This window comes from Rhinolophus ferrumequinum, chromosome X (genome assembly GCF_004115265.2).
Source record: "Rhinolophus ferrumequinum isolate MPI-CBG mRhiFer1 chromosome X, mRhiFer1_v1.p, whole genome shotgun sequence".
NCBI classification, from domain to species: Eukaryota; Metazoa; Chordata; class Mammalia; order Chiroptera; family Rhinolophidae; genus Rhinolophus; species Rhinolophus ferrumequinum.
In genome coordinates this window covers 33,597,328-33,611,397 of record NC_046284.1, presented here as the reverse complement: position 1 = coordinate 33,611,397, position 14,070 = coordinate 33,597,328, and the positions used below count along the sequence as shown (strand labels likewise).

General features: G+C 38.6%; 1 pseudogene; it reads right to left on the bottom strand.

The window, feature by feature from the left end:
- Positions 1-11,585: 11,585 nt before the first annotated feature.
- Positions 11,586-13,701, bottom strand: LOC117027284 (E3 SUMO-protein ligase PIAS1-like; annotated as a pseudogene).
- Between the last annotated feature and the right edge of the window lie 369 nt (positions 13,702-14,070).

Below are 14,070 nucleotides of genomic sequence, written 5' to 3'. Positions count from 1 at the left end.
TTTTATGGATAAATGTTTTCAGATTTTTGGGGTAGATACCTAGGAGTGGTATTGCTGGTCATACAGTAATTCTATTTCTACTTTTTTGAGGAACCTCCACACTGCCTTCCATAGTGGCTGCACCAGTCTGCATTCCCACCAACAGTGTATGAGGGTTCCTTTTTCTCCACAGCCTCTCCAACACTTGTTACTATTTGTCTTGTTGATGATAGCCATTCTGACTGGGGTGAGGTGATATCTCATTGTGGTTTTTATTTGCATTTCTCTGATGACTAGTGATGTTCAGAATTTTTTCATATGTCTATTTGTCACTTGTATGTCCTCTTTGGAGAAATGTCTCTTCAGGTCCTCTGCCCAGTTTGCAATTGGGTTGTTTTTTTGTTGTTGAGTTTCATGAGTTCCTTGTATATTTTGGCTATTACCCCTTATCGGAGGCACTGTTTGCAAAAATCTTCTCCCATTCAGTTGGTTGCCTCTTCATTTTGTTGATGGTTTCTTTTGCTGTGCAGAAGCTTTTAAGTTTGATATAGTCTCATTCATTTATTTTAGCTTTTACTTCCCTTGCCTTTGCAGTCAAGTTCATAAAATGTTCTTTGAACCCAAGGTCCATAAATTTAGTACCTATGTTTTCTTCTATGCAGTTTATTGTGTCAGGTCATATGCTTAAGTCTTTGATCCATTTTGAATTAATTTTGGTAAATGGTGACAGATAGCAGTCCAGTTTCATTCTTTTGCATGTGGCTTTCCATTTCTCCCAACACCATTTATTGAAGAGGCTGTCTTTCTCCATTGTATGGTTTTTGCATCTTTGTCAAAAATTATCTGTCCATATTTATGGGGATTTATTTCTGGGTTCTCAATTCTATTCCAGTAGTCTATGTGTCTGTTTTTCTGCCGATACCATACTGTTTTGATTATTGTAGCCCTGTAATACAAGCTAAAGTCAGGGAGTGTGATACCTCCAGCATTGTTCTTTTTTCTTAAGAATGCTTTGCTATTCAGAATCTTTTGTGGTTCCAAACAAATCTGATGATTTTTTTTTCTTTTTTTTCTTTAAAAAATGCCATTGGGATTTTGATGGGGATTGCATTAAATCTGTATATTGCTTTGGGTGACATGGCCATTTTAACTATGTTGATTCTTCCAATCCATGAGCACGGAATGTTTTTCCATTTCTTTGTGTCTTCTTCAATTTCTTTAAAAAATGTCTTGTAGTTTTCAGAATATAGGTCTTTCACATCCTTGGTTAAGTTTATACCTAGGTACTTTATTCTTTTTGCTGCAATTGCAAAAGGAATTTTTTCATTATTATTTTTTCTGAGATTTCATTGTTAGTATATAGGAATGCAATGGACTTTTGTATGTTGATTTTGTACCCAGCCACATTACTGTATTCGTTGATTGTTTCTAATAGCTTTTTGGTGGAACCTTTAGGGTTTTCTATATACAGCATCATGTCATCTGCAAAGAGTGACAATTTAACTTCTTCATTCCCAATTTGGATGCCATATTATTTCTTTCTCTTGCCTGACTCTTCTTGCGAGGACTTCCAACACTATGTTGAAAAGCAAAGGTGATAGGCGACAGCCCTGTCGTGTTCCTGAAAGTAGAGCAAAGGGCTTCAGTTTTTCACCATTAATTATGAGATTAGCTGAGGGCTCGTCATATATGGCCTTTATTATGTTAAGGTATTTTCCTTCTATACCTATTTTATTAAGTGTTTTAATCATGAATGGATATTGTATCTTGTCAAATGCTTTTTCTGCATCAATTGATGTAATCCTGATTTTTGTCCTTTATTTTGTTTATGTGATGTATCACATTGATGAATTTGCGGATGTTGAACCATCCTTGTGCCCCTGGGAGGTACTCCATGTGGTCGTGATGAATGATCTTTTTAATGCATTGTTGTATTCGATTCGCTAGAATTTTGTTTAGGATTTTTGCATCTGTATTCATGAGAGATATTGGTCTGTAGTTCTCTTTTTTTGAGTTGTCCTTACCAGGTTTTGGTATCAGGGTATTGTTGGCATCAGAAAATGAGTTAGGGAGTACTGTCTCTTCTTCAATTTTTTGAAAGACTTTGAGCAGGATTGGCATTAGATCCTCTTTGAAGGTTTGGTAGAATTCACTAATGAAGCCTTCCGGTCTGAGACTTTTGCTTTTGGGAAGGTTTTGGACGACTGATTCAATTTCATTACTGGTGATCGGTCTGTTTAGATTTTCCAGTTCTTCATGGTTCAGCCTAGGAAGGCTATGTGTTTCTAAGAACTTGTTCATTTCTTCCAGATTATTGAATTTGGTGGCATACAGTCCTTCATAGTATTCTTAGATGATCCTTTGTATTTCTGGGGCGTCTGTGATAACTTCTCCTTTTTCGTTTCTGATTTTGTTTATTAGTACTTCTCTCTTTTTATCTTAGTGAGCCTAGCCAAGGGTGTGTCAATTTTGTTAATCTTTCAACAAACCAGCTCTTTGTCACATTAATTTTTTCTATTGTCTTTTTGTTCTCTATTTCATTTAGTTCTGCTCTGATTTTTATTATTTCCTTTATTCCGCTGACCTCAAGTTTCATTTGTTCTTCTTTTTCTAGTTCTTTAAGGTGTAACATGAGGTTATTTATTTGGGATTTTTCATTTTTCTTGAGATAGGTCTGTAACGATATAAATTTCTCTCTTAAAACTGCTTTCGCTACATCCCAAAAATTTTGGTAGGATGTATTTTCATTCTCATTTGTTTCTATGTATCTTTTGATCTCTCCTCTAATTTCTTCTTTGACCCGGTTGTTCTTTAAAAGTATGTTGTTTAATCTCCATGTATGTGTGGTTTTTCCTCCTTTCTTTTTGCTGTTGATATCCAATTTCAAAGCCTTGTGATCAGAGAATATGCTTGGTATGATTTCAATCCTCTTCAATTTGCTGAGGTTAGTTTTTTTTTGTGCCAATATATGGGCTATCCTTGAGAATGTTCCATGTACACTAGAAAAAAATGTATAGTCTGATGTTTTAGGATGAAGTGCTCTATAAATGTCAATTATGTCCATTTCATCTGATGTGTCATTTAGGGCTGCTATTTCGTTATTTATTTTCTGTTTGGATGATCTATCCATTGCTGTCAATGACGTATTTCGGTCCCCTAGTATAATTGTGTTTTGGTCAATTTCTCCCTTTAGTTCTGTTAGTAGTTGCTTGGTATATTTTGGTGCTCCCTGATTGGGGGCATAAATATTGATGACTGTTATGTCTTCTTGTTGTATAGTCCCCTTTACCATTATGAAATGTCCATCTTTGTCTCTTGTTATCTTTTTCACCCTGAAGTCTGTTTCATCTGATATCATTATGGCTACACCTGATTTTCTGTGGTTACCATTTGCTTGGAGTGTCAATTTCCACCCTTTCACTTTGAGTCTATGCTTGTCCTTGTAGCTGAGATGTGTCTCTCAGAGACAGCATATGGTTGGGTTTAGTTTTTGATCCAATGTTCTAGTCTGTGCCTTTTTATTGGTGAGTTCAGTCCATTTACATTTAGGGTGATTATTGATATGTGAGGATTTCCTATCATTCTAACTTTAGTTTTCTGGTAAGATTGTGTCTCCATGGTTTCTTTGCCTTTTTGTTGTTGTCTATTATTTCTCTGTGGTGGTATTCTATGATTTTTCCCTCTGTTTCTTCTTGTATTACATTGTATTTCAGCTCTGGATTTTTTTTTTTTTGAGTGTTTACCATAAAGCTTATGTAAAAATAAGTTTCATATTTAGAGTATTCCATTTTCTTCAGCATGTTTACGTTCTCTATTCTCATATTCCAGTTCAGGTTTTTATTCTCTCCCCTTTTATATTTTGGTTGCCACAAATTATCCCTATTGATGCTGGTTGAATAGCCTCCTTCAGTATTTCTTGTAGTGTAGGTCGTGTGTTAGAAAATTCCCTCTGCTTCTGTATGTCTGGAAAGGTCTTTATTCCTCCCTCATATCTAAAGGATATCTTTGCTGGATATGTTATTCTTGGCTCATAATTTCTCTCTTTGAATACTTTGAGTGTTTGAGTCCATTCTTTCCTGGTTTGTAGAGTTTCTGCTGAAAAATCTGATGATAATCTAATGGGCTTTCCTTTCTAGGTTACTGTCTTCTTTTCCCTGGCTACCTTGAGGATTCTTTCTTTGTTGTTAATTTTTGACAACTTCAGTACAATATGCCTTGGAGAAGGCCTGTTGGGATTGAGGTAATTAGGTGTTCTATTTGCTTCTTGGATTCGAGGATCCCGTTGTTTCCACAAGTTTGCGAAGTTATCCTCAACTATGTGTTTGAACATACTCTCATTCTCTGTTCCCTTCTTTCTTTCTTCCCCTTCTGGTATGCCCATTATTCTTATATTGCACTTTCTGATGGAATCACAAAGTTCTTGTAGAGTTCTTTCATTTCTTTTAATCTCAATTGTTTTTCTTTTCCCTCCATGTCATTTCCAGATTTCTATCTTTGATGTCACTGATTCTTTCCTCCATCTGGTCAATTCCACTACCTAAGCTGGTTATTTCATTCTTCATTTCTGTTAATGAGCTCTTAATTCCCCAGAAATTCTATTTGGTTATTTTTTAAAATTTCAATCTCTTTGGTAAAATGTTCATTGTGTTCTTTGATTGTGTTTCTGAGTTCATTAAACTGCCTGTCTGTGTTTTCTTGCATCTCGTTGAGTGTTTTCAGAACTGCAATCTTGAATTCTGTGTCATTTAAGTCACATATTTCCATGTCTTTAAGTTCATTTTCTGGAGACTTTTCATTTTCTTTCTGAGTTGTCTTGTTACCTTGGTTATGAATGGCTATTAATGATTTATTATTTCTCTTCCTAGGCATCTACAGGAGTGGGTTGCAACAGGTTGATAGAAAGAGGTCTCTGTTTTGTTTTCCAGTAGGTGTTGGTAGAATGTTTTATTTTCTCTCCGACTGCAGCCTTTTATTCTCTCTCACAGTGTAATTTTTTCCACACTATCCCGCCTTCTCACACAATGAGGGGATTCTCTGGAAGGCAGACTTCTCCTCTGTGAACAGTTTACCTGGGTCATAGTGCACTGGCTGCCTCCATTGGGGGATGTGGAGGGCTTCTGAAGTTCCAAATCTCTTAATGCACCAGATTCAGAGCCCATATGTTTCAGCAGTTCTGTTTACTCCTGCAGGGATCCATCCAGATAGGTGGGGCCAGGGGCGGGTTGGGTTGTGAGACGTGGCCCAGAACAATGGTGCCTACTACCACCACAGCCAGTCTTGCTTTCATGGCTCCCTCCACTTTGCCAGAACTAGTTGGGCTGTGAGTCCGTGTCTGTGGACCACAATTCTCAGAAGTACAAATATTCTGTTCTTTTGATCTGACATTGCTACTGTTCCGCTTCTAGCACTGGGCTAGTGGGGGCGGAGCATGCTCTGTGAGGGAAGGGAGGGGGCAGCTAGGCTCAGTGCCTAAGGCTTCTGTTCTGTGCTCAGCAGTGAGGACTTAAACCTCCGTTTTCAGCCTTCTTCCCTCAGTCTTTCCTCCGAGGTCTCTGCCGTGAGTGTTGGGTTCAGCCATATTATATGTAGTCTCCTCAGCCCTGTGGGCCATAAGTGGAGCCCTAGCAATCCGAGTTCTTCCCTCTCCCGCAGCTGCGGTAGTTCCAGAATCCAGCGAGCTCAGAGCACTGAGCTAGGTTTACATCCTGTGCCCGCGTGGCCCTGTCTCCACACTTCTTCTTTCCCTCCTACCCCCCCTCACAGAATTTCCCTACCTTTAGATCATTTCAGTAGTGTGCCTCTTCGTCTTGCCTGCCTGCTATGTAGGGAGTCCTTTGTGGAGTTATAGTTGTTCAATTTGTTGTAAATTCCAGGGGAGATTTCAAGAGGCACACCTCATGCCGCCATTTTATGACATCATCAGAGAGTTGTTTTTTTTTTTTTTTTAAGAGTTTGAAAAACCTTTTCTGAACACCGGAGGTCAACAATATTTCTAGGGTGCAAACCTGCTCCATATGATAGAATACCTGCTTTCATTTTCAGACTGGAAATCTGAATATGGTGTTGCTGTGATGACTGTCTTTGGAAGTCTGCAAAAGTTTTTTCAAAAAGTGAAGTAAAGTAGTGGACTTGTCAGTGTTTCTTTTAGTTAAGTAATTTCATGGCTTAGTGATCGTAAATCCTAAGAGCAAATGGAAAGAAACTAGCAGTCCACAACTATATGTTATATGGCTGAAGAATGGTGTATGTTCCATTAAAAAGTTATCACGATGGGCATTTTTGTTTATTTTTTCCTATAGTAAATTTCACATATGTATCTCTATTAGCTTTTGTTCCCTGGCTAAAGACAATTATCTATGTGTGTTTAAGTAAGAAAAGCCTTTACTCCCTCCTCACAGAAGAAAAGAAACTAGCCATGTCTAATACTCTATTTGTAATTGTAATTGTGTCTGGCTTTTGATGGGGGTAGGAACATTTTCAGATGTTATCTGATATAGGAATCTGTCATTTGTGCATGCTATGTAGATATCTAATTCAAACAGACAGAGCTGTGATTACAGTTGAAGAAATAGGCTTGAAACAGGTTTTGGAGAGCTCAGACAGTAGAGAATTTTAACTTGTAAAGAATTTACCTGGCTTGTATAATAATATGAGTGAGTTTATATATGTATTTAAAATATTGAATTGCACATGGAATGAGAAAGCAAGAAGTGGGGTATATACAGCTATTTATGGCTTATCCAGACTCTTCATGACCTCCAATTATCAGAGAAATCTGAAGAATTATTGAGTGCATTCATTTTGCTTTTTTTCTCCCATGGAATAAGTAAGGAAGTCTTATAGACAGACATAAATAAGTCAAGTCAAAAAGGGAAAAAAGATGTGTTGATATTGACCCTCTTGCTAAACTTATATATTGACTGGATAAGTGCTACAGAAACTAGCAAGTAACAAAATGGAGGCAGGTAGAAATCTTTCAACTATAAAACTCCAACTAGGGCAAATTCTAGCTTTCTGAGAGTGTGATATGATTCTTCCACTGTATGAATGTGAAGTATTTTCTGAAAAAATAATTTAGAACACTTCCTCCTACTTCCTGAGAGAATTAATAAATTTGATTGTAAAGTCTTACAATTAAATGACATTCTGTTCCGTTCAGCTTATTGAGATTATCAAGTGTTCATATAAACCTTTAAAAAAAGGTAGCAAGGAAATCTTACAGAAGAAAAAAATTGAACTTCCGATGCTTTAAATGTACTAACCCTTTACCTCTTCACACAGAGAAACTGCCAATTCACAAATTGACAAGCTGAGGTAGTCAAAAGTTTGGATGCTAGGTTCCAAAACAAGAAAGAAATGAAAATAGCTATCAAGCTAGCAATTGGTCATCACAAAAAAGCACTACTGAAAAATTCTGTAAAGCATATTTAATATTTTAAAATAAATATATTCATAAATGAATTAATATTCATTTTCAAGTTCAACTAATATTCCTAATTGAGGTGAATTCTTTCTTAAATCAAGTGATTTGATAAATTTGATTTTTTAGAAGCTAAATGTCTTCTTCCTGATTTTATTACCATAAGGAGTATAATGCAAGTGTAACATTGCATTACATAAGTGCAATAATATTTTAAATATTTTTTTTTAATTTTTATTGACAGTGTATATACAATATTATATAATCTTCAGGTGTACAATAGTGATTAAACATTTATGTAACTTACAAAGTGATCACCCGATAAATCTAGTACCCATCTGACACAAAACACAGTTATTACAACATTATAAACTATATTCTCTATGCTCCGTGACTCTTTACATCTCCGTGACTATACTGTAACTACCAAATTGTATTTCTTAATCCCTTTGCCTCTTTCATCCATCTTCCCAGCCCCCGTCCCTCCTGGCAACCATCAAAATATTCTCTGTATCTATGAGTCTATTTCTGTTTTGTTTGTTTATTATGTTCTTTAGATTTCACACATAAGGGAAATCATGGCATTTGTCTTTCTCTGTCTGACTTACTCCACTCAGCATACTACCTTCTAGATCCACCCATATTATTGCAGATGCAAGATTTCATTCTTTTTTATGGCTGAGTAATATTCCATTGTACTATGTACCACCTCTTCTTTATCCATTCATCCATTGATGGGCATGAGGTTGCTTCCATATCTTGGCTATTTCAAATAATGCTGCAATGAACATATGGATGCACAGCTCCCTTAGAAGTAGTGTTTTGGGTTTCTTCAGTAAAATACCCAGAAGTGAAAATACTGTGTCCTTCTTTGTCTCTTCCTATAGCTTTTGTTTTAAAGTCTATTTTGTCTAGTATAAATATTGTTACCTCACCTTTTCTTTTTCATTTCCATTTTCATGATATATCTTTTTCCATCCCTTTCCTTTCAGTCTGTGTGTGTCTTTCGATCTGAAGTGAGTCTTTTGTACACAGCATATGTAACGGTCTTGTTTTCTTATTAATTCAGGCACCCTATATTTTCTGATTGGAGTATTAAACCCATTTACATTTAAAGTAATTGTCGATAGATCTATACTTATTGCCACTTTACTATTCATATTTTTGAAATTTTTTCTCCTTTCTTTTCTTAAAGAAGTCCCTTTAACATTTCTTGTAATACTACTGGTCTGGTGGTGAGGAACTACTTTAGTTCTTTTTTGTTTGTTTGTTTGTTTGTTTGTTTGTTTGCGAAGCTCTTTATCTGTCTTTTGATTCTAAGTTATAGCTTTGCTGGGTAGAACAACTTGGTTGTGGGTCCTTGATTTTCATCACTTTGAATATATCTTGCCAATCCGTTCTGGCCTGCAGGGTTTCTGTTGAGAAATTAGCTGACAGTCTTATGGGAGTGCCCTGGTAGGTAATTAACTGCTTTTCTCTTGCTGCTTTTAAGATTTTCTCTTTGTCTTTATCCTTTAGCATCATTTTAATTATGGCATGTCTTCACGTGGGTCTCTTTGGGTTCATCTTGTTTGGGACCCTCTGTGCTTCCTGGACTTGTATGTCTATTTCCTTCACCAGGTTAAGGAAGTTTTCGGTCATTATTTCCTTAAATATATTCTCAATCCTTTGCTTTTTCTATTCTCCTTCTGGTACCCCTATGATGCGAATGTTGTTACACTTGATGTTGTCCTCAGGGCTCCTTAAACTATCCTTAATTTTTTGGATTCTTTTTTTTCTTTTTGCTGTTCTGATGAGATATTTTCTGCTACCTTATCATTTAAATCACTAATCCAAGCCTCTGCTTCCTCTGATCTTTTCCCTGATTAGTTGATTCCCACTAATATATTATTTATTTCAGTTATTGTGTTCTTCACTTCTGACCAGTTCTTTTTTATGTTTCCTATCTCCATTTTTATGTTTCCCATGTTTTTGTTGAAGTTCTCCCTGAGATCATTGAGCATCCTTATAACTAGTGTTTGGAACTCTGCATCTGATAGATTGTTTGTCTCCGTTTTGTTTAGCTCCATTTCTGGCCCTTTGTTCTGTTCTTTCATTTGGGATATGTTTCTTTTTCTCCCCATTTTGGCTGCCTACCTGTATTTGTTTCTGTGTATTAGGTAGAGCTTCTATGTCTCTACAGCCTTACATAGTAGGTGTCCTGTGGAACCCAGTGGTGCAGCCTCCCTTGTCACCTGAGCCAGGTACTGCAGGTGCGTGTGTTGTGTGTGCTCTCCTGTTGTAGTTGAGGCTTGGTTGCTACTTGCACGTCAATGGGAGGGATTGACCCTCAGGTTGATTGGTTGTGAGGACTTGCCATTACTGCAGTGGAGGAGCTGTTATTGCAGGGGCTGACCCTATAGAGCAAGATTCACTTTAGCAGGGCTCTGGTGCCTGCCCAATCTGCCTTTTGGGTGTGTCATCCACAGAGGCGGCAGATGATGCTGTGGATAGGTCTGAAGCTGGCCGCCACTCTGCAGGGCCCAGGGCCTTCTGGGACGGGCACCTCCATGGGCAAATTTTAGTGACAACCTGTGCCCTGCCCAAGGATACCTGTATGAGCCACACAGAAATCTACAAGTGGCCACCATCCATGCTGGGCTTAGAGGTCAAGTCTTGAACTGAGGCCAGCTTCCACTAGTGCTGGGCTTGGGGCTGCTCAGCATGAGGTATGGGGCATGCCTAGGTGAGATGCTGCTTGTTTGGGGTTTGTGAACATTTGAGAGATTTTAGGAAAGTCTGTGGCATGAGCCAGGACAGGATGTTTGTATGAGAAAGCCACTGGAAGTGGCTTGGGTTGGTTCACAAGTTGGGTGGGTTAGGGTGTCAAGGAATTGCCAAAGTGAGGCCAATGGTATTAGCCAGTTTGATGGAGACTCAGATACGGCTGCCATCTGTGTCTGCACACTAAGTGAGTGGAGGGTTCAACAAAAGAACAATGTCTTCTGCCAGCACTTCTTTCTAGGAGAAAGCTGCCCCTCCAGTCCTCACCCTGAAGCCAGGCAATTCAGTTCCTCCCCATATTTCCCTGGCACCTTTTGAGCTGCTGCCCCAGCACAGGAGCTCAGAGTGAGGGAGTCCATTGGTAAGTAAGTCTGTGCATGAGCTCTTTAAGAGGAATACCTGGGACTCCAGCAGCCCTCTGTCTCACTCAATCACAATCTCTTGGTTATCACAGCAAGAAGTTATGGGGACTTCTTTCCCTGGCAGTAGAACCCTGGGTTGGGGAGCCTGGTGTGAGGCTGGGACTCCTCACTCTTCAGTGGGGACCCTCACAGCTGAGATATCCCTACTGATCTTTAACCACTACATGCAGGTGTGGTACCAACCCATTCCGTGTCTTTGCCCCTTCTACCAATCTCGAGGTGGCTTCTACTGTATGTCCTTATTGGTAGGACTTCTGCTCAGCTAGACTTCTGTCGATTCTCAATGATGTTTGTTCTATAGGTTAGTTGTAATTCTGATGTGGTCATGAGAGGATGCAAGCACAGCATTTACCTACTCCACCATCTTGAATGGAAATCTCAGTTTCAATATATTTTTTTTTTAATTGGGGAATATTGGGGAACAGTGTGTTTTTCCAGGGCCCATCATCTCCAAGTCATTGTCCTTCAATCTAGTTGTGGAGGGCGCAGCCCAGCTCCATTCCAATCGCTGTTTTCAATCTTTAGTTGCAGGGGCCACAGCCCACCATCCCAGCAGTAATTGAACTGGCAACCTTGTTGTTGACAGCTCACGCTCTAACTAACTGAGCCATCTGGCCACCTCTCCGGCAGCTCCGCAGCAGCTTGTTGTCTTCAATCTAGTTGTGGAGAGTGCAGCTCCCTGGCCCATGTGGGAATCGAATCAGCAACCCTGTTGTTAAGAGCTCGTGCTTGAATCAACTGAGCCATCCGGCCACCCAGTGCAATAATTTTTAAAGAAATTGAAATGAAGAGATCCAGAAGAAGTGAAAATAATTGGTCACCATAAAAGTTTATTCTTTTGTTCTCTGTGCACTTCTTATTTTTTCCCTAAAAGCAAAGAAAAAGAAAAAAAACACAGTTGCTTACTTTTCTAAACAGAATAAGGTAAAACAGTTCTCTTCTTTCTGCCAGTTATCTTCCTTCATTCTGGGGTGGGAATGGGAGAAGCACGGGCAAGGAAATCAGTCCAATGAAATAATGTCTGGTATAATGCCAAAGATGGACACTGTGTCCATGCTGCTCCTGTTTGACGGTGTAGCTATGGCTCTCCCTTAGGCTGTTGTAGGATACGAAGCTGCTGTTACTGCCACTACTGTTTCCATTGGTGGTTGGTAGAGAAGTACTGCCTCCTGCACTTAACTGATCGAGAAACATCTGTGAGGAGGTATATGGAAAAAAGCGAGATGACTGTAAGAGTTCTTGATCATCTGAAAGTGCTACTGCTGCAACGGCAATGAGGGTAGTGTTATGTTGATTTTTCTCCTGATAAGAAAGGAAATAAATCTAATCCTTTTAAGTCATAAGGCCTGGATGTCATGTGGAAAATCTTGGATGAGGGATGTGTTAATGTAGCTTGTGTCTACAGCAGGGAGGCTTGGTAGGGAACACTGGAGATACTTGATGTGAAAGACTTAATATGCCTTTATTATTTAGTGGTGATGTGGGAGATAGGGAAGAACAGGTCCTCTTAGCAGATGGCTCTTCCTCCTCTTCATCAGATCAACTGTCTTTAGTTAGGTCAATCATCTCTATTTTCTTAATTTTATTCTAGGACTGATGGTGAGAAGCTATCATTGTGGAGCTCAAGTATCCATCAACTCCATTGTAAGAGGCAGAAACATCCTGTACTTCCTTTTTTGATCCCATAGGTGCCCAAAGCCATCCTTCTTAAAACTGTATTTTATCACGATCTGTACCATACTTTAGCATTTCCATAAACAAGCCATAAATAATAAGGTTTTCATATGGAGCCTTCTTATCACAGCCAGGACAAACCCATGTTGGTTTTTGCTCATTCATCTGAATATAAAGAGTTGCATCTAAACACTGCAGATGAGAACATGTATGGGCCGGACATGGAATTGCCAGATGCATTTTACCAAGTGGACATAGTAGAGAAACCCTTAGGCTGGTTGTAGCTATCTCACTGTCTGGATCTCCAGTCAATTTCTCTTTAATTAAAGCTCCAGAATAATCCCAATTCCTTATTCCATTTGCTCATAACCTCTGAAGAAGAACTATTGAGGACAACTGTTTTACAAGGTATACTGCCATGGAAAAATTTCTTCCAATTTCTGCAGTCCAAGAAACAGCAGTGGTGTTTGGTACTATTGTGGAAAATCAGACAAGTGAGGCGATATTAATTGGTCAGCTGGGTCAATTTGGTTCCACACCATGTTTAATAGGTGGAAGATAAACTGGAAAGCTGCAAGATTTTGTATTAATTTTCACACAAAATTGTGTGAAAGTGATCTTATTGGGGACAATTCTTTCTGATAAACAAAACCTTAACGGGACTTGCATTGTGAAGTCACATTTGGTCCCAGAAGTATCCATTGAACTACTGATTTGCTGTACTTGTTGTGGTGTCAATGCAAATGCAAAACAGGTTTCTTGAAAGCAGACTGTTGTCAGATGCTAGACTGTTGGGTTTTATCAGTTCATCCAGTAAATCATAAAATGGTAATTTTTGAAGTTTTATATCCAGATGGACTGGGTGAAGAGCTGATGTAAGATGTGGGAATTCCAGTTCATGTTGAAGTCCCAGAAGAGAAACAGGAAGTAATGATGATGGTGCAGGGTGACCATCATAAGTGAGTTGTGGAATGGTAGATGGAGACAAATTTGCTGACATAGAACCTGAATGTATGTTGGGGATGGAGAAGTCCATGGGCTTCATGATTTTTCTGGGGGACCCTCTGCCTATAGAGTTCTTTTTTTTAATTTTTATTGGGGAATATTGGGGAACATTTTGTTTTTCCAGGACCCATCGGCTCCAAGTCAAGTCATTGTTTTCAATTTAGTTGTGGAGGGTGCAGCTCACTGGCCCATGTGGGAATCGAACTGGCAACCTGGGTGTTATCAGCACTGTGCTATAACCAACTGAGCCAACCAGCTGCCCCCACTATAGAGTTCTTTGATTTTCATTTGTACAGCTGGACTGCAGCCAGCCTTTAGCAAATGTAGGACTTTTGTGACAAGTTTGTATTTGCATCTGTGCTTGTTTCTCCCTGCATAGCCCAACAGTACATGAAGTTCAGAAACTCTAAGGCTCACAACCATTTGCTTTAGTTCCACACTGTTCTCTGTCTTACATCTGTCCTGTTTATTTTTAATTGATTCATCAATATGTAAGTGTATTTGCTCTTCATAACATTTAGATTACAAGAGAAAATCCAGGAAATAAAAGTCTTATGATATTCTTGTAAGATTAATTTTAAACTAACATGTAAATCTTTAGTGTGGTCAACTAACATTGTTTAGAGTATGTGTGTGCATTTAGATACGTACATATTGAAGTCTATTAAAACTATGCTGATTTTAAAAACAGAAGCTATGTAGAGAGGAGGACTGGTTACTCAGAAAGAAAACTGGTCATTGAGTATATGGTTTGTTCTCAACCATGAGGTTATAAAAAATTATTTACTTTCTGCATATTCTACCCAG